We start from the raw sequence: 26,532 nt of genomic DNA, 5'->3' as shown, positions 1-26,532 counted from the left end.
TGCTTAGTGATAGGGCAGTAACATAACAAATGGTAGAAAAGAAGGCGGGCGGGACCTCTGAATGATGCTCAGGAGGGCGAGCCATCACGGTGACTAGTTGTTCCACGCCTGAGGCCAGGGGTCACCAAGGCAGTGCCAGGGCTTAGTGGCAAGCCAGGACCCGGATCTAATACTCCTGGTACCCCATAAACAATATCTGTGGTAAACCTCCCCGGGTGCCTCTCAGAAGTAAGAAACCAAACCAGACCTCCAGTGCTAAGGAAGGGACAAGAAAGAACAGATGGGTCAGCTTAGGCTGGCTCTGGGATGCCACCACCCTTCAGACTGGCCGCTAAGACCACGTGGCATCGTGTAGGACTTCCATCAGCCCCCCCCCCCCCAGGTGCTCAAACTAGGCCACGTGACCCTGAACATGCAGCAACGAGACTGGGAGCACAGCATCGCCGGTATGCCAGGAGTATTGCTGAGTTACACCTATTGCTCTTGGCACGCCCACACTTTAAGTGTAAAGATGACTTACACATGCCACGCGGAGCATTGCATATGTGTTACTGACTACGTTGATGTTAACAGCTCTCCACGCGTTAATTGCATAACTGACTAACATCTGTGGCTGCTGGTAATTCCTATATGTTAAATGAATGTCTGACTTCCATGTCTTACTGGTACCACCCTCCCAAATAAATCCCAGATTTATCCATTTCACTAGTTATCATCCACCCACTTGTTGAAAGTATTGTTGACTTACAACTTGCACTAGCAACACCCCAACATGGTAAATATAAAACTGACTGACACATGTCACTCTTCACATTGCCTTTTTGTTGAAAGAACTGCTGACTAAATTACTGTTCCCACCTGGCCACAAGTTAAATATATGTGACTGCTGGTAATCCATATATGTTGAATATATTTCTTACTTCAGCCTATTGCCAGTATCACCTCCACCTCTCTCTCTCTCACACACACACCTACAAAAACACACAAACACACACACCCACGTGAAAAGCATCGCTGACATACACCTTTCACTAGTATTGTCCCCCACACATGGGGAAGGATTGCTGGCTTACACTACTGGTGGTGTCACCCATCCAGCTGCTAAAAGTATCACTGGCTTACACCTAATACCAAGCTGCCCCCCATGCCAAAGGCACCACTGACGCCCACCTGTCAGGGGCCTCGATTCTGGTTAGAACCTAATATTAATTGTAGGAGGGTGATATATCTTTGGAGTGCGCTGGGGGTTGTGATTTGATGTTGCATTCACGGTGGACCTGACAGCAGACAGAGAACACTGTGCAAGAAACAGAAGAGAAACACAATTCTTTATGGCAGACAACATTGTGGGACAACCAAGGTAATGCTAACAAAAGATCCGCTGCAGGACGTACAGACTCGGCCCCCTCTAGCCCTCCCATCCGTAGTCACTCCTCAGGGTCAGATCTGTAACATTTCAAGCAGCCTGGAGCTGCCTGTGAGCTGCTGCGCCGCCCGAGGGGCAGAGCTCCGGCATCTCTTCTCCGGGATGGTGCAGTTCTGCCCTCTCCATGCACAGGAAGACTCTTGGCTGTCCGGAGCCACCAGATGCCCTCGTGCCAAAGTGCGACCGAGCCTGCGTTATGTTTAGGGGATCGGAAGTGAGTATGGGGTAAACCCCCCTGCCGGGGGTGCGAGGTGGGTCGCACCAGGAGGACACGGGGGGGGGGGGGGTAATAAATAAAGGTGGAAAGGCGGGAACGAGCTTCTGGCAGAGAGACGGAGTGCATAATAAAGTGCCGCAAACTATTAGGTGTGTCCGGCCCGTGATTTCATGCGCGGCGCCAGCGGCCGGACATCACAGGGTCCTTCCCTCTTTGTGTGCTGCAGAACGCAAGACTCTTGCAAAGGGGAAATATTGAGGGAAAATAAAGATATATATCTTTATTACGCGAGCTTCAGGCAGGGGCACCATTTTGGCAGAAACCCATGTTTACAAGTCTTTGTAGACATTGGTTTGTGCCAAATTCCATGGGTGATACACAGCAGCGTCCACACTCCATCCATGGAGCGCCTCCCTGTGGCGATACAGGGCAGAGCAATGCACTGCATTCAGCTACAGTATTTTTGTTACAAGGCAACACAAAATGACATATCTGTGCCTTGTAAATACTAAAACAGATGTGTGTCGGGTCTGCATGAAAAAAGTGACGCAAACCTTGAACAAAATCTTTCCGTGGTGTTCAGGAGAAATTTAAATGATCATACAGAAACTCCTTGAAGTAGAAATGTGTGCTTCAGCTGAAATGTGTGCGGAGGTAATGAATGTGTAGAGCCCCATTCACACAACCAGGTCAATGAGCTGTTCATGTGCTTCTCTCCTAGGGACTGATGGCCTGGACGCATCCTGCGAGGGACGCTTGCTGATTCCTGCATCTTCGTCTTTTTAGAAGAGTAAAGATCATCTGTAATTTCTGAAAACCCCAAATCATGTAGAAGCCGCTCTGATTCTGCTTCCCTTGTATCGCTTCACTAATAAAGCAGCAAATGCATCATTATTTAAGGCTCATTTGTTTTACTATCCAAGCAATGGATGAAGACCCTTCTTGTGCTAGGCTCATGTTTTACTATCTAATTGATGACAAATACCGAACAATAATCTAGGCTCATTTCTCTTAGTTTCCAAGGTATGAGAAACATCCATCATTGGTCTTAATTTGCTAATTTGGAGATTTTTGTAAAGCACTGCTCTCCACCCATCATTAGCCTCCAGAGCTTCAGACAAATATAAGCTTCGTGGGATGACGGGTAGTCCATTGCAAGAGCATTTTGTTGAGCAATCAGTAGCCTGTTCCGTAAAATGGATAGTCTTTTGCTAAAACCTTCTGTTGAACTGTAAGTCGTCTGTTACAGTAAGATGGATAGCCTTTGCAATAGCCTTCTGTTGAACCATCACTAGCCTGTCCAGTAGGATGGATAGTCCCTTGGTAGAGCTTTCTGTTCAGCCACCAGTAGCCTGTCCAGTGAGATGGATAGTACTTTGAAAGAGCCTTCTGTTGAGCCATCAGTAGCCTGTCCAGTAAGATGGATAGTCCTGTGCAAGAGCCTTCTGTTGAGCCATCAGTAGCCTGTCCAGTAAGATGGATAGTCCTTTGGTAGTGCCTTCTGTTTAACAATCTGTAGCCTGTCTAGTAAGATGGACAGTCCTTTGCAAGAGCCTTTTGTTTAACCATCAGTAGCCTGTCCAGTAAGATGGATAGTCCTTTGGTAAAGTCTTCTGTTGAACCATCAGTAGCTTGTCCAGTAAGATGGAAAGTCCTTTGCATGAGTCTTCTGTTGAACCATCAGTAGCCTGTCCAGTAAGATGGATAGTCCTGTGCAAGAGCCTTCTGTTCAGCCATCAGTAGCCTGCCCAGGAAGATGGATAGTCCTTTGGTAAAGTCTTCCGTTGAACCATCAGTAGCCTGTCCAGTAAGATGGATAGTCCTTTGGTAGAGCCTTCTGTTGCACCATACATTGCCTGTCCACTAAGATGGACAGTCATTTGCAAGAGCCTTTTATTTAACCATCAGTAGCCTGTCCAGTAAGATGGATGGTCCTTTGGTAAAATCTTCTTTTGAGCCATCAGTAGCCTGTCCAGTAAGATGGAAACTTCTTTGCAAGAGTCTTCTGTTGAACCATCAGTAGCCTGTCCAGTAAGATGGATAGTCCTGTGCAAGAGCCTTCTGTTGGGCCATCAGCAGCATGTCCAGTAAGATGGATGGACCCTTGGTAGATCCTTCTGTTGAGCCATCAGTACCCTGTACAGTAAGATGGATAGTCTTTGGTGGAGCTTTCTGTTGAACCATCAGTAGCTTGTCCAGTAAGATGGATAGTCCCTTCGTAGAGCCTTCTGTTGAACTATCAGTAGCCTGTCCAATAAGATGGATAGTCCCTTGGTGGAGCCTTCCGTTGAACCATCATTAGCCATGTCCTGTAAGATGGATAGATCTTTGCAAGAGTCTTCTGTTGAGCCATCAGTAGTCTGTCCAGTAAGATGGATAGTCCTTTGGTAGAGACTTCTGTTGAACTATTAGTAGCCTGTCGAGTAAGAGGGATAGTCCTTCGCAAGAGCATTCTGTTTAACAATCAGTAGCCTGTCCAGTAATATGGATAGTCCTTTGCAAGAGTCTTCTGCTGAACCATCAGTAGCCTAGCCTATCCAGTAAGATGGATAGTCCTGTGCAAGATCCTTCTGTTGGGCCATCAGTAGCATGTCCAGTAAGATGGATGGGCCCTTGGTAGAGCCTTCTGTTGAACCATTGTAGGAAAGTACCATCTTGCCTGGCATGTTACCCCCATATTTCACTGTATATATCTTGTTTTAGTGTATGTGACACTGGGACCCTGCCAGCCGGGGCCCCAGTGCTCATAAGTGTGCCCTGTATGTGTTCCCTGTGTGATGACTAACTGTCTCACTGAGGCTCTGCTAGCCAGAACCTCAGTGGTTATGCTCTCTATGCTTTCTAAATTGTCACTAACAGACTAGTGACCAATTTCACCAATTTACATTGGCATACTGGAACACCCTTATAATTCCCTAGTATATGGTACTGAGGTACTCAGGGTATTGGGATTCCAGGAGATCCATATGGGCTGCAGCATTTCTTTTGCCACCCATAGGGAGCTCTGACAATTCTTACACAGGCCTGCCACTGCAGCCTGAGTGAAATAACGTCCACGTTATTTCACAGCCATTTACCACTGCACTTAAGTAACTTATAAGTCACCTATATGTCTAACCTTTACCTGGTAAAGGTTGGGTGCTAAGTTACTTAGTGTGTGGGCACCCTGGCACTAGCCAAGGTGCCCCCACATCGTTCAGGGCAAATTCCCCGGACTTTGTGAGTGCGGGGACACCATTACACGCGTGCACTATTCATAGGTCACTACCTATGTATGGCTTCACAATGGTAACTCCAAACATGGCCATGTAACATGTCTATTATCATGGAATTGTCACCCCAATGCTATTCTGGCATTGGGGAGACAATTCCATGATCCCCGAGTCTCTAGCACAGACCCGGGTACTGCCAAACTACCTTTCCCTGGGTTTCACTGCAGCTGCTGCTGCTGCCAACCCCTCAGACAGGTTTCTGCCCTCCTGGGGTCCATCCAGGCTTGTCCCAGGAAGGCAGAACAAAGGACTTCCTCAAAGAGAGGGTGTTACACCCTCTCCCTTTGGAAAAAGGTATTATGGCTGGGGAGCAGTAGCCTCCCCCAGCCTCTGGAAATGCTTTGATGGGCACAGATGGTGCCCATCTCTGCATAAGCCAGTCTACACCGGTTCAGGGATCCCCCATCCCTGCTGTGGCACGAAACTGGACAAAGGAAATGGGAGTGACCACTCCCCTGACCTGCACCTCCCAGGGGAGGTGCCCAGAGCTCCTCCAGTGTGCTCCAGACCTCTGCCATCTTGGAAACAGAGGTGCTGCTGGCACACTGGACTGCTCTGAGTGGCCAGTGCCAGCAGGTGACGTCAGAGACTCCTTCTGATAGGCTCCTTCAGGTGTTGCTAGCCTATCCTCTCTCCTAAGTAGCCAAACCCTCTTTTCTGGCTATTTAGGGTCTCTGCTTTGGGGAATTCCTTAGATAACGAATGCAAGAGCTCATCAGAGTTCCTCTGCATCTCTCTCTTCACCTTCTGCCAAAGGATCGACCGCTGAGTGCTCAGGACGCCTGCAAAACCGCAACAAAGTAGCAAAGACGACTACTGCAACCTTGTATCGCTGATCCTGCCGCTTTCTCGCCTGTTTCCTGGTGGTGCATGCTCTGGGGGTAGCCTGCCTCCTTCTTGCACCAGGAGCTCTGAAGAAATATCCCGTGGGGCGACGGAATCCTCCCCCTGCAACCGTAGGCAACAAAAAACTGCATCACCAGTCCTCTGGGTCCCCTTTCAGCACGACGAGCGTGGTCCCTGGAACTCAGCAACTCTGTCCAAGTGACTCCCACAGTCCAGTGACTCTTCAGTCCAAGTTTGGTGGAGTTAAGTCCTTGCCTCCCCACGCTGGACTGCATTGCTGGGTACTGCATGATTTGCAGCTGCTCCGGCTCCTGTGCACGATTCCAGGATTTCCTTCACGCACAGCCAAGCCTGGGTCCCCGACACTCTAACCTGCAGTGCACAACCTCCTGAGTTGTCCTCCGGCGTCGTGAGACTCCCTTTTGTGTCTTCGGGTGAGCTCCGTTTCACTCCTCTTCCAAGTGCCTGTTCCGGTACTTCTGCGGGTGCTGCCTGCTTCTGTGAGGGCTCCCTGACTTGCTGGGTGCCCCCTCTGTCTCCTCATTCAAGTGGCGACATCCTGGTCCCTCCTGGGCCACAGCAGCATCCAAAAACCCTAACCGCGAACCTTGCAGCTATCAAGGCTTGTTTGCGGTCTTTCTGCGTGGGAACACCTCTGCAAGCTTCAACATGACGTGGGACATCCATTCTCTAAAGGGGAGGTTTCTAGACCTCTTCGTTCTTGCAGAATCCACAGCTTCTACTATCCAGTGGCAGCTTCTTTGCACCCTCAGCTGACATTTCCTGGGCATCTGCCCACTCTCAACTTTGTCGCGACTCTTGGACTTGGTCCCGTTGTTCCACAGGCACTCCCGTCCGGAAATCCACTTTGGTTGCTTTGCTGGTGTTGGTCTTCCTTGCAGAATTCCCCTATCACGACTTCTGTGCTCTTTGGGGAATATAGGTGCACTTTCCACCTACTTTTCAGGGTCTTCGGGTGGGCTATTTTTCTAACCCTCACTGTTTTCTTACAGTCCCAGCGACCCTCTACAAGCTCACATAGGTTTGGGGTCCATTCGTGGTTCGCATTCCACTTTTGGAGTATGTGGTTTGTGTTGCCCCTATACCTATGTGCACCTATTGCAATCTACTGTAACTTTACATTGCTTGCATTACTTCCTTTTGCTATTACTGCATATTTTTGATATTGTGTACATATATCTTGTGTATATTTGGCATCCTCATACTGAGGGTACTCACTGAGATACGTTTGGCATATTGTCATAAAAATAAAGAACCTTTATTTTTAGTATATCTGTGTATTATGTTTTCTTATGATATTGTGCATATGACACCAGTGGTATAGTAGGAGCTTTGCATGTCTCCTAGTTCAGCCTAAGCTGCTCTGCTATAGCTACCTTCTATCAGCCTAAGCTGCTAGAAACACCTCTTCTACACTAATAAGGGATAACTGGACCTTGTACAGAGTGTAAGTACCCCTTGGTACCCACTACAAGCCAGGCCAGCCTCCTACAACCATCAGTAGCCTGTCCAGTAAGATGGATAGGCCTTTACAAGAGCCTTCTGTTGAGCCATCCGTAGCCTGTCCAGTAAGATGGATAGTCCTTTGGTAGAGCCTTCTGTTGAACCATCAGTAGCCTGTCCAGTAAGATGGATAGTCCTGTGCAAGAGCCTTCTGTTTAGCCATCATTAGCCTGTCCAGGAAGATGGATAGTCCTTTGGTAAAGTCTTCTGTTGAACCATCAGTAGCCTGTCCAGTAAGATGGATAGTCCTTTGGTAGAGCCTTCTGTTGAACCATACGTTGCCTGTCCACTAAGATGGATAGTCCTTTAGTCCTTTGCAAGAGCCTTTTATTTAACCATCAGTAGCCTGTCCAGTAAGATGGATGGTCCTTTTGTAAAGTCTTCTGTTGAGCCATCAGTAGCCTGTCCAGTAAGATGGAAAGTTCTTTGCAGGAGTCTTCTGTTGAACCATCAGTAGCCTGTCCAGTAAGATGGATAGTCCTGTGCAAGAGCGTTCTGTTGGGCCATCAGTAGCATGTCTAGTAAGATTGATGGACCCTTGGTAGAGCCTTCTGTTAAACCATCAGTAGCCTGTCCAGTAAGATGGATAGTCCTTTACAAGAGCCTTCTGTTGAGCCATCAGTAGCCTGTCCAGTAAGATGGATAGTCCTTTGGTAGAGCCTTCTATTTAACAATCAGTAGCCTGTCCTGTAAGATCAATAGTCCTGTGCAAGAGCCTTTTTTTTAACCATCAGTATCCTGTCCAGTAAGTTAGATGGTCCTTTGGTAGAGCCTTCTGTCGAGCCATCAGTACCCTGTACAGTAAGATGGGTAGTCCTTTGCAAGAGTCTTATATTGAACCATCAGTAGCCTGTCCAATAAGATGGATAGTCCTTCGCAAGAGTCTCCTTTTGAACCATCAGTAGGCTGTCCAGTAAGACGGATGGTCCTTTGCAAGTGCCTTTTGTTTAACTATCAGTAGCCTGCCTAGTAAGATGGATAGTCCTTCGCAAGAGTCTCCTTTTGAACCATCAGTAGGCTGTCCAGTAAGATGGATAGTTATTTGCAAGAGTTTTCTGTTGAACCATCAGTAGCCTGTCCAGTAAGATAGATAGTCCTTTGCAAGAGTCTTCACTTGAGCCAGCAGTAGCCTGTCCATTAAGGTGGATAGTTCTTTGGTAAAGCCTTCTGTTGAACCATAAGTTGCCTGTGCAGTAAGATGGATAGTCTTTGGCAGAGCTTTCTCTTGAACCAGTAGTAGCTTGTCCAGTAAGATGGATAGTCCCTTGGTTGAGCCTTCTGTTGAACTATCAGTAGCCTGTCCAATAAGATGGATAGTCCCTTGGTGGAGCCTTCCGTTGAACCATCATTAGCCATGTCCTGTAAGATGGATAGATCTTTGCAAGAGTCTTCTGTTGAGCCATCAGTAGTCTGTCCAGTAAGATGGATAGTCCTTTGGTAGAGACTTCTGTTGAACCATTAGTAGCCTGTCGAGTAAGATGGATAGTCCTTCGCAAGAGCATTCTGTTTAACAATCAGTAGCCTGTCCAGTAATATGGATAGTCCTTTGCAAGAGTCTTCTGCTGAACCATCAGTAGCGTTCCAATAAGATGGATAGTCCTTTGGTAGAGCCTTCTGTTGAACCATCAGTAGCCTGTCCAGTAAGATGGATAGTCCTGTGCTAGAGCCTTCTGTTGAGCCATCAGTAACCTGTCCAGTGAGATGGATAGTCCCTTGGTAGAGCGTTTTGTTGAGCCATCAGTAGCCTGTACAGTAAGATGGATAGTCCTTTGCAAGAGTCTTCTGTTGAACCATCAGTAGCCTGTCCAGTAAGATCGATAGTCTTTTGGTGAAGCCTTCTGTTGAACCATACATCGCCTGTCCACTAATATGAATAGTCCTTTGCAAGAGCCTTTTGTTTAATCATCAGTAGCCTGTCCAGTAAGATGGATAGTCCTTTGGCAAAGTCTTCTGTTGACCCATCAGTAGCCTGTCCAGTACGACGGATAGTCCTTTGCAAGAGTCTTCTTTTAACCATCAGTAGCCTGTCCAGTAAATTGGATAGTCCAGTGCAAGAGCCTTCTGTTCAGCCATCAGTAGCCTGTCCAGTAAGATGGATAGTCCTTTGGTAAAGTCTTCTGTTGAACCATCAGTAGCCTGTCCAGTAAGATGGATAGTCCTCTGGTAAAGCCTTCTGTTGAACCATATGTTGCCTGTCCACTAAGATGGATAGTCCTTTGCAAGAGCCTTTTATCTAACCATCAGTAGTCTGTCCAGTAAGATGGATGGTCATTTTGTAAAGTCTTCTGTTGAACCATCAGTAGCCAGTCCAGTAAGATGGATAGTCCTGTGGAAGAACCTTCTGTTTAACAATCAGTAGCCTGTCCAGTAAGATGGATAGTCCTGTGCAAGAGCCTTTAGTTTAACCTTCAGTAGCCTGTCCAGTAAGATGGATAGTCCTTTGGTAGAGCCTTCTGTTAAACCATCAGTAGCATGTCCAATGAGATTTATAGTCCCTTGGTAGAGCTTTCCGTTGAACCATCAGTAGCCTTTCCTATAAGATGGATAGATCATTGCAAGAGTCTTTTGTTGAGTAATCAGTAGCCTGTCCAGTAAGATGGATAGTCCTTTGGTAGAGGCTTCTGTTGAACCATTAGTAGCCTGTCCAGTAAGATGGATGGTCCTTTGCATGAGCCTTTTGTTAAACCATCAGTAGCCTGTCCAGTAAGATGGATAGTCCTTTGGTAGAGCTTTCTGTTGAGCCATCAGTAGCCTGCCCAGTAACATGGATAGTCCTTTGCAAGAGTATCCTTTTGAACCATCAGTAGCCTGTCCAGTAAGATTGACAGTCCCTTTGTAGAACATTATGTTGAACAATCAGTAGCCTGTCCAGTAAGATGGATAGTTATGTGCAAGAGTTTTCTGTTTAACCATCAGTAGCCTGTCCAGTAAGATGGATAGTCCTTTGCAAGAGTCTTCACTTGAGCCATCAGTAGCCTGTCCATTAAGGTGGATAGTCTTTTGGTAAAGCCTTCTGTTGAACCATAAGTTGCCTGTGCAGTAAGATGGATAGTCTTAGGTAGAGCTTTCTGTTGAACCATCAGTAGCTTGTCCAGTAAGATGGATAGTCCCTTGGTAGAGCCTTCTGTTGAACTATCAGTAGCCTGTCCAATAAGATGGATAGTCCCTTGGTGGAGCCTTCCGTTGAACCATCATTAGCCATGTCCTGTAAGATGGATAGATCTTTGCAAGAGTCTTCTGTTGAGCCATCAGTAGTCTGTCCAGTAAGATGGATAGTCCTTTGGTAGAGACTTCTGTTGAACCATTAGTAGCCTGTCGAGTAAGATGGATAGTCCTTCGCAAGAGCATTCTGTTTAACAATCAGTAGCCTGTCCAGTAATATGGATAGTCATTTGCAAGAGTCTTCTGCTGAACCATCAGTAGCCTGTCCATTAAGATGGATAGTCCTTTGGTAGAGCCTTCTGTTGAACCATCAGTAGCCTGTCCAGTAGATGGATAGTCCTTTGGTAGAGCCTTCTATTTAACAATCAGTAGCCTGTCCTGTAAGATCAATAGTCCTGTGCAAGAGCCTTTTTTTTAACCATCAGTATCCTGTCCAGTAAGATAGATGGTCCTTTGGTAGAGCCTTCTGTTGAGCCATCAGTACCCTGTACAGTAAGATGGGTAGTCCTTTGCAAGAGTCTTCTGTTGAACCATCAGTAGCCTGTCCAGTAAGATCGATAGTCTTTTGGTGAAGCCTTCTGTTGAACCATACATCGCCTGTCCACTAAGATGGATAGTCCTTTGCAAGAGCCTTTTGTTTAACCATCAGTAGCCTGTCCAGTAAGATGGATAGTCCTTTGAAAGAGTCTTCTTTTGAACCATCAGTATCCTGTCCAGTAAGTTGGATAGTCCAATGCAAGAGCCTTCTGTTCAGCCATCAGTAGCCTGTCCAGTAAGATGGATAGTCCTTTGGTAAAGTCTTCTGTTGAACTATCAGTAGTCTGTCCAGTAAGATGGATAGTCCTCTGGTAGAGCCTTCTGTTGAACCATACGTTGCCTGTCCACTAAGAAGGATAGTCCTTTGCAAGAGCCTTTTATTTAACCATCAGTAGCCAGTCCAGGAAGATGGATAGTCCTGTGGAAGAACCTTCTGTTGGGCCATCAGTAGCATGTCCAGTAAGATGGATAGTCCTTTGTCAGACCCTTCTGTTAAACAATCAGTAGCCTGTCCAGTAAGATGGATAGTCCTGTGCAAGACCCTTTTGTTTAACCTTCAGTAGCCTGTCCAGTAAGATGGATAGTCCTTTGCTAGAGCCTTCTGTTAAACCATCAGTAGCATGTCCAATGAGATTTATAGTCCCTTGGTAGAGCTTTCTGTTGAACCATCAGTAGCCTTTCCTACAAGATGGATAGATCATTGCAAGAGTCTTTTGTTGAGCCATCAGTAGCCTGTCCAGTAAGATGGATAGTCCTTTGGTAGAGGCTTCTGTTGAACCATTAGTAGCCTGTCCAGTAAGATGGATGGTCCTTTGCATGAGCCTTTTGTTTAACCATCAGTAGCCTGTCCAGTAAGATGGATAGTCCCTTGGTAGAGCTTTCTGTTGAGCCATCAGTAGCCTGCCCAGTAACATGGATAGTCCTTTGCAAGCGTATCCTTTTGAACCATCAGTAGCCTGTCCAGTAAGATTGATAGTCCCTTGGTAGAACATTATGTTGAACAATCAGTAGCCTGTCCAGTAAGATGGATAGTTATGTGCAAGAGTTTTCTGTTTAACCATCAGTAGCCTGTCCAGTAAGATGGATAGTCCTTTGCAAGAGTCTTCACTTGAGCCATCAGTAGCCTGTCCATTAAGGTGGATAGTCTTTTGGTAAAGCCTTCTGTTGAACCATAAGTTGCCTGTGCAGTAAGATGGATAGTCTTTGGTAGAGCTTTCAGTTGAACCATCAGTAGCTTCTCCAGTAAGATGGATAGTCCCTTGGTAGAGCCTTCTGTTGAACTATCAGTAGCCTGTCCAATAAGATGGATAGTCCCTTGGTGGAGCCTTCCGTTGAACCATCATTAGCCATGTCCTGTAAGATGGATAGATCTTTGCAAGAGTCTTCTGTTGAGCCATCAGTAGTCTGTCCAGTAAGATGGATAGTCCTTTGGTAGAGACTTCTGTTGAACCATTAGTAGCCTGTCGGGTAAGATGGATAGTCCTTCGCAAGAGCATTCTGTTTAACAATCAGTAGCCTGTCCAGTAATATGGATAGTCATTTGCAAGAGTCTTCTGCTGAACCATCAGTAGCCTGTCCATTAAGATGGATAGTCCTTTGGTAGAGCCTTCTGTTGAACCATCAGTAGCCTGTCCAGTAAGATGGATAGTCCTTTGGTAGAGCCTTTTATTTAACAATCAGTAGCCTGTCCTGTAAGATCAATAGTCCTGTGCAAGAGCCTTTTTTTTAACATCAGTATCCTGTCCAGTAAGATAGATGGTCCTTTGGTAGAGCCTTCTGTTGAGCCATCAGTACCCTGTACAGTAAGATGGGTAGTCCTTTGCAAGAGTCTTCTGTTGAACCATCAGTAGCCTGTCCAGTAAGATCGATAGTCTTTTGGTGAAGCCTTCTGTTGAACCATACATCGCCTGTCCACTAAGATGGACAAGAACCTTTTGTTTAACCATCAGTAGCCTGTCCAGTAAGATGGATAGTCCTTTGAAAGAGTCTTCTTTTGAACCATCAGTAGCCTGTCCAGTAAGTTGGATAGTCCAATGCAAGAGCCTTCTGTTCAGCCATCAGTAGCCTGTCCAGTAAGATGGATAGTCCTTTGGTAAAGTCTTCTGTTGAACTATCAGTAGTCTGTCCAGTAAGATGGATAGTCCTCTGGTAGAGCCTTCTGTTGAACCATACGTTGCCTGTCCACTAAGATGGATAGTCCTTTGCAAGAGCCTTTTGTTTAACCATCAGTAGCCTGTCCAGTAAGATGGATAGTCCTTTGAAAGAGTCTTCTTTTGAACCATCAGTAGCCTGTCCAGTAAGTTGGATAGTCCAATGCAAGAGCCTTCTGTTCAGCATCAGTAGCCTGTCCAGTAAGATGGATAGTCCTTTGGTAAAGTCTTCTGTTGAACTATCAGTAGTCTGTCCAGTAAGATGGATAGTCCTCTGGTAGAGCCTTCTGTTGAACCATACGTTGCCTGTCCACTAAGATGGATAGTCCTTTGCAAGAGCCTTTTATTTAACCATCAGTAGTCCGTCCAGTAAGATGGATGGTCCTTTTGTAAAGTCTTCTGTTGAGCCATAAGTAGCCAGGCCAGTAAGATGGAAAGTTTTTTGCAGGAGTCTTCTGTTGAACCATCAGTAGCCTGTCCAGTAAGATGGATAGTCCTGTGCAAGAGCCTTCTGTTGGGCCATCAGTAGCATGTCCAGTAAGATGGATAGTCCTTTGTAGAGCCTTCTGTTTAACAATCAGTAGCCTGCCCAGTAAGATGGATAGTCCTGTGCAAGAGCCTTTTGTTTTACCATCAGTAGCCTGTCCAGTAAGATGGATAGTCCTTTGGTAGAGCCTTCTGTTGAGCCATCAGTAGCATGTCCAATGAGATTTATAGTCCCTTGGTAGAGCCTTCTGTTGAACCACCAGTAGCCTTTCCTATAAGATGGATAGATCATTGCAAGAGTCTTTTGTTGAGCCATCAGTAGCCTGTCCAGTAAGATGGATAGTCCTTTGGTAGAGAATTCTGTTGAACCATTAGTAGCCTGTCCAGTAAGATGGATGGTCCTTTGCAAGAGCCTTTTGTTTAACCATTAGTAGCCTGTCCAGTAAGATGGATAGTCCCTTGGTAGAGCTTTCTGTTGAGCCATCAGTAGCCTGCCCAGTAAGATGGATAGTCCTGTGCAAGATCCTTTTGTTTAACCTTCAGTAGCCTGTCCAGTAAGATGGATAGTCCTTTGGTAGAGCCTTCTGTTAAACCATCAGTAGCATGTCCAATGAGATTTATAGTCCCTTGGTAGAGCTTTCCGTTGAACCATCAGTAGCCTTTCCTATAAGATGGATAGATCATTGCAAGAGCCTTTTGTTGAGCCATCAGTAGCCTGTCCAGTAAGATGGATAGTCCTTTGGTAGAGGCTTCTTTTGAACCATTAGTAGCCTGTCCAGTAAGATGGATAGTCCCTTGGTAGAGCTTTCTGTTGAGCCATCAGTAGCCTGCCCAGTAACATGGATAGTCCTTTGCAAGAGTATCCTTTTGAACCATCAGTAGCCTGTCCAGTAAGATTGATAGTCCCTTTGTAGAACATTATGTTGAACAATCAGTAGCCTGTCCAGTAAGATGGATAGTTATGTGCAAGAGTTTTCTGTTTAACCATCAGTAGCCTGTCCAGTAAGATGGATAGTCCTTTGCAAGAGTCTTCACTTGAGCCATCAGTAGCCTGTCCATTAAGGTGGATAGTCTTTTGGTAAAGCCTTCTGTTGAACCATAAGTTGCCTGTGCAGTAAGATGGATAGTCTTAGGTAGAGCTTTCTGTTGAACCATCAGTAGCTTGTCCAGTAAGATGGATAGTCCCTTGGTAGAGCCTTCTGTTGAACTATCAGTAGCCTGTCCAATAAGATGGATAGTCCCTTGGTGGAGCCTTCCGTTGAACCATCATTAGCCATGTCCTGTAAGATGGATAGATCTTTGCAAGAGTCTTCTGTTGAGCCATCAGTAGTCTGTCCAGTAAGATGGATAGTCCTTTGGTAGAGACTTCTGTTGAACCATTAGTAGCCTGTCGAGTAAGATGGATAGTCCTTCGCAAGAGCATTCTGTTTAACAATCAGTAGCCTGTCCAGTAATATGGATAGTCATTTGCAAGAGTCTTCTGCTGAACCATCAGTAGCCTGTCCATTAAGATGGATAGTCCTTTGGTAGAGCCTTCTGTTGAACCATCAGTAGCCTGTCCAGTAAGATGGATAGTCCTTTGGTACAGCCTTCTATTTAACAATCAGTAGCCTGTCCTGTAAGATCAATAGTCCTGTGCAAGAGCCTTTTTTTAAACCATCAGTATCCTGTCCAGTAAGATAGATGGTCCTTTGGTAGAGCCTTCTGTTGAGCCATCAGTACCCTGTACAGTAAGATGGGTAGTCCTTTGCAAGAGTCTTCTGTTGAACCATCAGTAGCCTGTCCAGTAAGATCGATAGTCTTTTGGTGAAGCCTTCTGTTGAACCATACATCGCCTGTCCACTAAGATGGATAGTCCTTTGCAAGAGCCTTTTGTTTAACCATCAGTAGCCTGTCCAGTAAGATGGATAGTCCTTTGAAAGAGTCTTCTTTTGAACCATCAGTGTCCTGTCCAGTAAGTTGGATAGTCCAATGCAAGAGCCTTCTGTTCAGCCATCAGTAGCCTGTCCAGTAAGATGGATAGTCCTTTGGTAAAGTCTTCTGTTGAACTATCAGTAGTCTGTCCAGTAAGATGGATAGTCCTCTGGTAGAGCCTTCTGTTGAACCATACGTTGCCTGTCCACTAAGATGGATAGTCCTTTGCAAGAGCCTTTTATTTAACCATCAGTAGCCAGTCCAGTAAGATGGATAGTCCTGTGGAAGAACCTTCTGTTGGGCCATCAGTAGCATGTCCAGTAAGATGGATAGTCCTTTGTCAGACCCTTCTGTTAAACAATCAGTAGCCTGTCCAGTAAGATGGATAGTCCTGTGCAAGACCCTTTTGTTTAACCTTCAGTAGCCTGTCCAGTAAGATGGATAGTCCTTTGGTAGAGCCTTCTGTTAAACCATCAGTAGCATGTCCAATGAGATTTATAGTCCCTTGGTAGAGCTTTCTGTTGAACTATCAGTAGCCTTTCCTATAAGATGGATAGATCATTGCAAGAGTCTTTTGTTGAGCCATCAGTAGCCTGTCCAGTAAGATGGATAGTCCTTTGGTAGAGGCTTCTGTTGAACCATTAGTAGCCTGTCCAGTAAGATGGATGGTCCTTTGCATGAGCCTTTTGTTTAACCATCAGTAGCCTGTCCAGTAAGATGGATAGTCCTTTGCAAGAGTCTTCACTTGAGCCATCAGTAGCCTGTCCATTAAGGTGGATAGTCTTTTGGTAAAGCCTTCTGTTGAACCATAAGTTGCCTGTGCAGTAAGATGGATAGTCTTTGGTAGAGCTTTCTGTTGAACCATCAGTAGCTTGTCCAGTAAGATGGATAGTCCCTTGGTAGAGCCTTCTGTTGAACTATCAGTAGCCTGTCCAATAAGATGGATAGTCCCTTGGTGTAGCCTTCCGTTGAACCATCCTTAGCCATGTCCTGTAAGATGGATAGATCTTTGCAAGAGTCTTCTGTTGAGCCATCAGTAGTCTGCCCAGTAAGATGGATAGTCCTTTGGTAGAGACTTCTGTTGAACCATTAGTAGCCTGTCGGGTAAGATGGATAGTCCTTCGCAAGAGCATTCTGTTTAACAATCAGTAGCCTGTCCAGTAATATGGATAGTCATTTGCAAGAGTCTTCTGCTGAACCATCAGTAGCCTGTCCATTAAGATGGATAGTCCTTTGGTAGAGCCTTCTGTTGAACCATCAGTAGCCTGTCCAGTAAGATGGATAGTCCTTTGGTAGAGCCTTTTATTTAACAATCAGTAGCCTGTCCTGTAAGATCAATAGTCCTGTGCAAGAGCCTTTTTTTTAACCATCAGTATCCTGTCCAGTAAGATAGATGGTCCTTTGGTAGAGCCTTCTGTTGAGCCATCAGTACCCTGTACAGTAAGATGGGTAGTCCTTTGCAAGAGTCTTCTGTTGAACCATCAGTAGCCTGTCCAGTAAGATCGATAGTCTTTTGGTGAAGCCTTCTGTTGAACCATACATCGCCTGTCCACTAAGATGGACAAGAGCTTTTTGTTTAACCATCAGTAGCCTGTCCAGTAAGATGGATAGTCCTTTGAAAGAGTCTTCTTTTGAACCATCAGTAGCCTGTCCAGTAAGTTGGATAGTCCAATGCAAGAGCCTTCTGTTCAGCCATCAGTAGCCTGTCCAGTAAGATGGATAGTCCTTTGGTAAAGTCTTCTGTTGAACTATCAGTAGTCTGTCCAGTAAGATGGATAGTCCTCTGGTAGAGCCTTCTGTTGAACCATACGTTGCCTGTCCACTAAGATGGATAGTCCTTTGCAAGAGCCTTTTATTTAACCATCAGTAGTCCGTCCAGTAAGATGGATGGTCCTTTTGTAAAGTCTTCTGTTGAGCCATAAGTAGCCAGTCCAGTAAGATGGAAAGTTTTTTGCAGGAGTCTTCTGTTGAACCATCAGTAGCCTGTCCAGTAAGATGGATAGTCCTGTGCAAGAGCCTTCTGTTGGGCCATCAGTAGCATGTCCAGTAAGATGGATAGTCCTTTGTAGAGCCTTCTGTTTAACAATCAGTAGCCTGCCCAGTAAGATGGATAGTCCTGTGCAAGAGCCTTTTGTTTAACCATCAGTAGCCTGTCCAGTAAGATGGATAGTCCTTTGGTAGAGCCTTCTGTTGAGCCATCAGTAGCATGTCCAATGAGATTTATAGTCCCTTGGTAGAGCCTTCTGTTGAACCACCAGTAGCCTTTCCTATAAGATGGATAGATCATTGCAAGAGTCTTTTGTTGAGCCATCAGTAGCCTGTCCAGTATGATGGATAGTCCTTTGGTAGAGACTTCTGTTGAACCATCAGTAACCTGTCCAGTAAGATGGATAGTCCCTTGGTAGAGCTTTCTGTTGAGCCATCAGTAGCCTGCCCAGTAAGATGGATAGTCCTTTGCAAGAGTCTCCTTTTGAACCATCAGTAGCCTGTCCAGTAAGATTGATAGTCCCTTGGTAGAACATTCTGTTGAACAATCAGTAGCCTGTCCAGTAAGATGGATAGTTATTTGCAAGAGTTTTCTGTTGAACCATCAGTAGCCTGTCCAGTAAGATGGATAGTCTTTGGTAGAGCTTTCTGTTGAACCATCACTAGCTTGTCCAGTAAGATGGATAGTCCTTTGGTAGAGCCTTCTGTTGAACCATCAGTAGCCTGTCCAATATGATGGATAGTCCCTTGGTAGAGCCTTCTGTTGAACCATCAGTAGCCTGTCCAGTAAGATGGATAGTCCCTTGGTAGAGCCTTCTGTGGAGCCATCAGTAGTCTGTCCAGTAAGATGGATAGTCCCTTGGTAGATCCTTCTGTGGAGCCATCAGTAGCCTGTCCAGTAAGATGGATAGTCCTTTGGTAGAGCGTTCTGTTGAACAATCAGTAGCCTGACGTGTCGTGGGTTGGCTCTTTTACATCTGTTCTTAACGAAAGTGTACAACTACTCACTTGCTGTGTTCCAGTCCTTGGCAACACAACAGTAACCTGACAATTTTTACACAAATGTAAACCTTTCTCCAATCCTGCTGTACATGACACAGATTTTTCCATATTTTCTAATTTGTAAGATACACTTTGGCTTTTACAGGGACGTTTAGCGCACAACTCTCTATTTTATCTTTTCAAGAGAGAAGTACAATTTATTGTTTTTCATGATGTAGCATTTCAATATTTATTGGGCACATTCTACTATTGTTGACATTAAGCAAACAGAAGGTTGTGGTTGGGAAGAAGATAATGCATTACTTCAGCAGGCGAATGAAGCTTAGAACACAATGCAGATATACTTAGCTCCTTGAGCATAATGTTTGTTTGTTTTGGGAGAATGCCAAGGCATATATCCTGTAATATCTTGGCATATTTTTCATCATTAGCTTCCATGTTAGTTCTCTGTATGTAAAATGTAACCCAATGTTGACATTCCCCATACGTCCGAACAAATTCTGGGTTTACAGCTGCAATGTTTTTAGAAAATGTGTTCACCTTTTACAAGTGTAAGTTGTAATAAGTCTCCAAATGTAATTACCTGTTTTCCTCCAAAGAGGACTTTAGAAGATGTTCTCAGTACTTTTAGCATCTTCAAATGGAGAAACGTCAACATCAAACTCGAAAGCATACAGACTTCATCTATGAGCAGAAGTTCTCTTTTTATGTAACTCTGCCAAGTTCATGACATGTGTCAGCATTTAATTTCAGGTTTTTCAGTTTGTTATTACTGTCCACAGGCAGCAACAGTAGTTGCTGTATGTTATGTACTTTTTATCCAGTTGGAGCAGGAACTACACTAGAGAAATTTCAGACATGATCAGTAATGACTTTAATGAGAAACCATTCCCTCTTCCAGCTGGGCTGCTGCCATACAGTAATGTAGGTTCAAACCTGTAACATAGGCATATTCTATTTTCATGGTCAAGTCCATGATCTACAGAAGTCTTTGTGTATTGTAGACGTTCATAATTTAATTTAATTTGAATGACGTATTAAACATCCATTGGTCCCTTGAAACTGACATTTTCCAGTGTTGACCTCGTCTGCCATATTATTGTAACTTCATGGAGCAACAGATTTTTCAACAAAGACTTTTGTTTTGGGTAATATGTGTCCAACAAATTAGGGGTTTAAAAGTATTTGTTAGTGGGATCCAACTGTTCAAGGTATTCCATTTCAGGGAGGCTTTTGAGAACTTTTCGGTGTGCCAATGATAATCCTAAAATAAGCCACATGATTGTCCCGGATTTACCATATAGCTTTAGCTTTAGGAACTCAGACGATTACATGCTTCAGAGCTACTGACCTCTTAGTAACATAACATTTGGAGGCTAACTCATCATAAATAGCCTTTGTGATATAGGAACTAGTATAACGTGCAACCGCTGTATAGTTACCTGCAACGAATTGTATATCCATGTTAGCATCCCACATCTGTAGAATTAAAAGATTGTGGCCGTTGATGCGTTGGGATGCTTGCAGTCTTCTGAGATTGTAAGCATTGTTGGTTATTTCCCAGTAACTGCATGTCTTACAGATGACATGAAATTGTTCACTCTTCCTTTTTGTAGGATTGGTCTTTGAAATCTAAAGCAACATTTAGACCCAGATTTACGAAAGTGTTACCCAAAGCAGCTCAGCTGCCAAAAATGCTGTACTGCATTCTTTGGCAGGGAGAGAGCAGGTGAGCACCATATCTAGAGAGATATGGCCCTCTTGTCCCTTCTCCCTAGCACCAGCGCAGGATTTTGCTCCAAGTACCATGTACATGCCTTTGCGCCATAGTGCAAAGGTGCCTGCATATGTCTAGTATAGGTTCTGTACTGGAAGGGTACACTTCTAGTACAAATTACTACACGTCAACTGCATTCTTTTCCTACTTTTAAATGTGCTGTACTGTGCAGCACACATGCAACGACAGAAAGGATTAGAGAAATGAAAAAGTTTCTCCTTTCAACACCTTTTTCAAGTGGCATTAATTTTTGGAGCACAATCCTGTCTACTATTGTTAGTAGATAGGTTTTTGAGTCAGAAACGATGGGTGGTAGCATTGGAAGGCGGATGTACCACTGACAGAGCACCCCCTTGACTCAAAGTAATGCTAAGCAGTGCTATGTGCTGTTTTTGCAATACTTTTTCTTGCAAACCAACACAAATACCAATTTGCTTGGCTTGTACATCTTAAAAAAGAGTTTGCATTGGGTCTGGGTTTAAAAAAGTAGTGCAAACCTGGAACAAAATCTTCCTAAGTCTAGGCCTTAGAGTAATGGTTTGATTTATTTTCTTAAAATATTTTCTTAACAGTATTTACCATTTACAGTATTTACATTTGTGAGACTAAAACTGCGAAACCGGTCACAGTGTTTCATGTTGTGGTTTTTGTTTGGGGTATTGCAAGTGACATTCAACAAAATGAAGAACGTCTTCATCAAAGTCACATCCAAACTTCGATGCATCTTTAAGCCGCAGAATCATATGAATGTGTGAAGCACTTCTTGCTTGATACTCTTTTCTCCGGAAGAAATCAAGTATTCCTCCTACTTGAGTTTTCATTTTGTGGTTATGTATTGAAGCACAGCCTGAAATATTTGGCTGAAATATCAGCAGAAATGTGGAGGATCCAAGGAACATAGGGCCAGATGTAGCAAATAAAAAATGTGCGAGTTGCAAAGTGCGAGTCCATGCGACTCGCAATTTGCAACTTGCAAATTGCTATGCAGTACGGTGTCTCAGACACCGACTGCGACTCGCAATGGGGTCGCAATGACCCACCTCATCAATATTCATGAGGTGGGTCGCAAATTGTGGCCTCATAGCGAGTATAGGCACTCGCTAACATGGAGGCCTGCTGTCGTCAGCAGACCTCCATGTTCGTGACTGCTTTCAATAAAGCAGTTTTTTTTTTTTTAAGTGTAGCCCGTTTTCCTTAGAGGAAAACGAGCTGCACTTAAAAAAAAAAACGAAACCTTTAGTTTCGGTATTTTTTCAGGGCAGGGAGTGGTCCCTTGGACCACTACCTACCCTGAAAAAATATTTTTGGGTCCATTCACAAAGTGGAAGGGGTCCCATGGGGACCCCTTCCAATTTGCAAGTGGGTTACCATCCACTTGAAGTGGATGGTAACTGCGACACCATTTGCGACCGTATACGCGGTCACAAATAGTATTGCATACCACTCAGACTCGCAAATAGGAAGGGAACACCCCTTCCTATTTGCGATTCTGAAATGCATATTGCGAGTCGGTCCCGACTCGCAATATGCATTTCTGCATAGCAAAGAGGCATTTGCGCCTCGCAAACGGCGATTTTCGCCGTTTGTGAGGCACAAATCCTTTGCTACATCTGGCCCATAGTTCGGCAGGTGTTTTGTAGTAGATGTCTCCAATATTAGCATTTGCTTCCAGCAAACTTTGAAACAAGTCATCTCTAAGGTAATCAGCACTGCTTAAAGAACTAAATCAAGTAGTTGGTCCCACATTTCTGAACATACATTTCAATTCTCGATGTCCTTAAAACCAATATGCATTTTTCCATCTTTGACATGCCATGATGTTGATTAAGTTATATTTTAGATTCTCATTGTTATGACACACTTTTTCCACAAACTCCTGTGCTTGTATAATACTAGAGACAATTCCACTTTGCCTCAGATGAGCAACAGTATAAGGAGTGACTGAAAGTTCACCTTCCTATAGTAGTGTGAAAATGTCTGTAATGTCTTGACAAAAATGTGAATTCTCCGAATATGATCTTTTTGCTTGGTACTCTGATCCAGACATGTGCACCGGTCAGTCATTACATCATCCACCTTTCCCAGTGGGTTATAAATATGATTACCAACTCCCTTTTAGAGATTCTAGGCACTAACTGGCTGGCTGTCAGCTCCCCTCATCTGGCAGAGGTCCAAAGCATCATGCATCATGTCGTTTGAGTGTAGTGGGTGTACACTCTAATGTTCATATATTTGTTACAGAATAATGAGCTCAAATTGCCCAGTAGGAATTTGTTCTCCAAGTAATAAGAATGTAGATGAGAGAACTATCAGTCTCTAAATCTTTGTAGTATATGTTGTTTTTCAGCGGGTAATGTGTAGTTCAAAGAGCCACACATTACCTGTTGATACTCATATATTCTTGTCAAACTTTTTTGTGTTTAGCAGCTACTCTATTTATCATCACTAATGGTTCCTCTATTTCTGTTGTGCCCCGAGTAGTTACGTTTTGCTTGAGATGTAATAGAAGGAAAATGGATTTTCCTTTCAGTGCATGTACTCATTTCTGTGGCTGAAATGCTCCTGATTTGAAATGGATGGACTGTTTGAATGAGCTTTTATGTAATTTCAGTTAGAGTCATTCAGATGGAAGTTGATACATTTCTAAATTGTTAAGGATCCCTTGTGAGGGCATGAAGTTATGGTCTAGTTTCTCAAGACAGTAACTGCAGGTTTGTTGATACTCGCAGAGACTGTATCTTTCTTCAGCAAATAGAAAAAGAGTTACATTTCTCCATGCGATGTTTTCTTCTTGTTCATTTTTTTCATCAAGATCAAACTGTTTAACTTGCTTCGTGAAAAGTGTTCTTTGGCAACAAATGCAAATTGGATTAGGTATTTGTAGGAAAGTACCATCTTGCCTGGCATGTTACCCCCATATTTCACTGTATATATGTTGTTTTAGTTGTCTGTGTCACTGGGACCCTGCCAGCCAGAGCCCCAGTGCTCATAAGTGTGCCCTGAATGTGTTACCTGTGTTATGACTAACTGTCTCACTGAGGCTCTGCTATCCAGAACCTCAGTGGTTATGCTCTCTCATTTTTTTCCAAACTGTCACTAACAGGCTAGTGACCAATTTCACCAATTACATTGGCTTACTGGAACACCCTTATAATTCCCTAGTGTATGGTACTGAGGTACCCAGGGTATTGGGGTTCCAGGAGATCCCTATGGGCTGCAGCATTTCTTTTGCCACCCATAGGGAGCTCTGACAATTCTTACAAAGGCCTGCCACTGCAGCCTGAGTGAAATAACGTCCACGTTGTTTCACAGCCATTTACCACTGCACTTAAGTAACTTATAAGTCACCTATATGTCTAACCTTTGCCTAGTAAAGGTTAGGTGCAAAGTTACTTAGTGTGTGGGCACCCTGGCACTAGCCAAAGTGCCCCCACATTGTTCAGGGCAAATTCCCCGGACTTTGTGAGTGCGGGGACACCATTACACGCGTGCACTACACATAGGTCAATACCTATGTGTAGCTTCACAATGGTAACTCCGAATATGGCCATGTAACATGTCTATGATCATGGAATTGCCCCCTCTATGCCATCCTGGCATAGTTGGCACAATCCCATGATCCCACGGGTCTGTAGCACAGACCCGGGTACTGCCAAACTGCCTTTTCAGGGGTTTCACTGCAGCTGCTGCTGCTGCCAACCCCTCAGGCAGGTTTCTGCCCTCCTGGGGTCCAGCCAGGCTTGGCCCAGGAAGGCAGAACAAAGGAATTCCTCAGAGAGAGGGTGTTACACCCTCTCCCTTTGGAAAAAGGTGTGAAGGCAGGGGAGGAGTAGCCTTCCCCAGCCTCTGGAAATGCTTTCATGGGCACAGATGGTGCCCATTTCTGCATAAGCCAGTCTACACCGGTTCAGGGACCCCTCAGCCCTGCTCTGGCGCGAAACTGGACAAAGGAAAGGGGAGTGACCACTCCCCTGACCTGCACCTCCCCTGGGAGGTGCCCAGAGCTCCTCCAGTGTGCTCCAGACGTCTGCCATCTTGGAAACAGAGGAGCTGCTGGCACACTGGACTGCTCTGAGTGGCCAGGGCCAGCAGGTGACGTCAGAGACTCCTTCTGATAGGCTCCTTCAGGTGTTGCTAGCCTATCCTCTCTCCTAAGTAGCCAAACCCTCTTTTCTGGCTATTTAGGGTCTCTGCTTTGGGGAATTCCTTAGATAACGAATGCAAGAGCTCATCAGAGTTTCTCTGCATCTCTCTCTTCACCTTCTGCCAAGGAATCGACTGCTGACCGCGCTGGAAGCCTGCAAAACTGCAACAAAGTAGCGAAGACGACTACTGCAACTCTGTAACGCTGATCCTGCCGCCTTCTCGACTGTTTTCCTGGTGGTGCATGCTGTGGGGGTAGTCTGCCTCCTCTCTGCACTAGAAGCTCCGAAGAAATCTCCCGTGGGTCGACAGAATCTTCCCCCTGCAACCGCAGGCACCAAAGAACTGCATTACCGGTACCCTGGGTCTCCTCTCAGCACGACGAGCGAGGTCCCTTGAATCCAGCAACTCTGTCCAAGTGACTCCCACAGTCCAGTGACTCTTCAGTCCAAGTTTGGTGGAGGTAAGTCCTTGCCTCGCCACGCCAGATTGCATTGCTGGGAACCGCGTCTTTTGCAGCTACTCCGGCTCCTGTGCACTTTTCCAGGATTTCCTTTGTGCACAGCCAAGCCTGGGTCCACGGCACTCTAACCTGCATTGCACGACCTCCTGAGTTGTCCTCCGGCGGTTTGGGACTCTCTTGTGCAACTTCGGGTGAGCACCATTTCACTCCTCTTCATAGTGCCTGTTCTGGCACTTCTCCGGGGGCTGCTTGCTTTTGAGAGGGCTTCTTGTCTTGCTGGACAGCCCCTCTGTCCCCAGACGCAATTGGCGACATCCTAGTCCCTCCTGGGCCACAGCAGCATCCAAAAACCCTTACAGCACAATTTGCAGCTAGCAAGGCTTGTTTGCGGTCTTTCTTCAGGAAAACACTTCTGCACGACTCTTCAGGACATCCATCCTCCAAAGGGGAAGTTTCTAGCCCTTGTCGTTCTTGCAGAATCCTCAGCTTCTGCTGCCTAGTAGCAGCTTCTTTGCACCCACAGCTGGCATTTCCTGGGCATCTGCCCATCTCCGACTTGCTTGTGACTTTTGGACATGGTCCCCTTGTTCCACAGGTCCCCTAGTCTGGAAATCCATCGTTGTTGCACTGGTGGTGTCATTTGTTTAAGTGGAGTGAGCGTGAGAGCCACTACCGCCTGCATGACTTAGAATTATCTCCACCTTAATGCAGGAAAACTGGGATCCTGCTATTTGGGACAGCACCTAACCTTTGGGCTCCAGGTTGGTGACCATCTGAACTCGGTAGAGCTCCTAACCCTCAGGAGCACAGAAGTCGCTCCTGAGCGATTCAGGAACATGCTAGGCAAGATGGTACTTTCCTACACTCACCCATTGCAATCATCGGGCCTCCTTGCACTTTGCTCCACTAGCATCAAAATGTTTGACGCTAGTGGAGCAAAGCACCATCATAGCGTCAAAAATGTTGAAGCTATTGTACTAACATGTCCCATGGTGCCCTGTATTGTAAATAAGGCGCAACCATGGTGTCGTTAGGTGGTGGAAGGGGCACGCAAGAAATGTAGCACTTCGGTACCAAAGCACCACTTTCTTGTAACTCTGGCCCCATACCTTTTTTTCCATTAAGTACTGTTATTATTATAAAGTCTTATATAGTGAACATAATGTGAAGATGGAGGACAAGGGCCTCGGTCTGTGTCATTGGGTGCACATTGACATTTCCACATTTAATTATTGTTTAATATGCTCCAGGTTACTAAAAAGAAGGAATGTATAATACTGGCCTCCTGCCGTGCCATAGAGCTCCCTTCTTCAGCTAGGCTGACCGCCAGCTGTGGAGGCACCAGGGGGGCAACAAAAAGAGAAAATAGTGTTTAAATAAATAATAATGATAATTAAATAAAACATGAAGATTAACGAGGTGGCCTTCAGATTTAAACTTTACACTTTTAGACACAGAGAGTCTCTGGCAATGACAACAAAACCCACGACCATTTCATCTTCTCAGTCGGTGTTCATGATTTTAAAATTATCTGGGGAATCAAGTCTGTCTCCTGGTCTCTGTCAAAGGTATCAAGGAGACCTTCACCAGGTTTACAAGTGCTGATTCTGTACCAAAAGAAGGTCTG

General features: G+C 45.1%; 1 long non-coding RNA gene across 1 annotated transcript; it reads left to right on the top strand.

The window, feature by feature from the left end:
* The first annotated feature begins 1,371 nt into the window (after nt 1-1,371).
* On the top strand, nt 1,372-2,537 carry LOC138285950 (uncharacterized). The gene is made up of 2 exons (XR_011201663.1): nt 1,372-1,640; nt 2,365-2,537. It is a non-coding gene; the product is annotated as an uncharacterized lncRNA (long non-coding RNA).
* The last annotated feature ends 23,995 nt before the right edge of the window (nt 2,538-26,532 follow it).

The sequence above is a fragment of the Pleurodeles waltl genome, chromosome 3_1 (assembly GCF_031143425.1).
Source record: "Pleurodeles waltl isolate 20211129_DDA chromosome 3_1, aPleWal1.hap1.20221129, whole genome shotgun sequence".
NCBI lineage: Eukaryota > Metazoa > Chordata > Amphibia > Caudata > Salamandridae > Pleurodeles > Pleurodeles waltl.
The sequence above is the reverse complement of the archived record's forward strand: the minus strand, read 5'-3'. Positions and strand labels throughout refer to the sequence as shown.